This window comes from Ochotona curzoniae, unplaced genomic scaffold (genome assembly GCF_017591425.1).
Source record: "Ochotona curzoniae isolate NIBS_2020 unplaced genomic scaffold, NIBS_Ocur_1.0 contig_2599, whole genome shotgun sequence".
In the NCBI taxonomy this organism is placed as follows: domain Eukaryota; kingdom Metazoa; phylum Chordata; class Mammalia; order Lagomorpha; family Ochotonidae; genus Ochotona; species Ochotona curzoniae.
In genome coordinates, this window is record NW_024465520.1 from 14,557,655 (window position 1) to 14,558,422 (window position 768).

Consider the following 768-nt stretch of genomic DNA (forward strand, 5'->3'; position numbering starts at 1 on the left):
AGGAGAATGCGGGGGTGCGGGGTGAGGCGCCCTGGCTGCGGGCAGGGGGAGGCGGCCTGGGAAGAAAGCTGGAGTGTCCTGGGGTCGCTGAAGCAGGAGGAGGGCCGGTGTTGGCCTGGCGGTGCGGGCAGGGGCGGCAGCAGGTGCAGCAGGGTGGAGGGCGGGCTTGGGCGGGCGGTGCAGTTGGTGTGCGGGCTTGGGCGGGCTTGGGCCGGCCGTTGGGCAGGGCAGGGCGGTCCGGCAGGGCAGGGCAGGGGTGGGCAGGGGCGAGCAGGGGCGGCAGCAGGCTGAAGAGCGGCTGTGAGGTTGTGTGTGTCGTCTATGGCCATACCACCCTGAACGCGCCTGATCTCGTTTGATCTTGGAAGCTAAGCAGGGTCTGGGCCTGGTTAGTACTTGGATGGGAGACCGCCTGGGAATACCAGGTGCTGTGGGCTTTTGCCCACCCAGCCCCAGCCCACACCCCCGACCAGCTCGTAACCCCGGCACACCACCAGCGCCCGGCCTGCTTGCCCTGCCACCTGCTCCACTTCCTTTCCAGCTCCTTCCTTGTGGCCTGGGAAAGTAGTAGGTGGCCCAAGGCCTTGGGACCCTGCACCCACATGGGAGATCCAGAGGAGGCTCCTGACTTCTGGCTTCAGATCAGCTCAACTCCACCCATTGTGGCCACTTGAGGAGTGAGCCAGCAGATGAAAGCTCTTTCTCTTTGTCTCCTCTTCTCTCTGTAAATCTGCCTTTCCAATAAAAATAAATAAATCTTTAAAAATT

At 63.0% G+C, this 768-nt stretch overlaps 1 non-coding gene across 1 annotated transcript; it reads left to right on the forward strand.

Annotated features, from left to right (window-relative positions):
* Positions 1-317: 317 nt before the first annotated feature.
* On the forward strand, positions 318-437 carry LOC121152765. Its single transcript, XR_005883304.1, has one exon. It is a non-coding gene; the product is annotated as a 5S ribosomal RNA (ribosomal RNA).
* Positions 438-768: the final 331 nt, after the last annotated feature.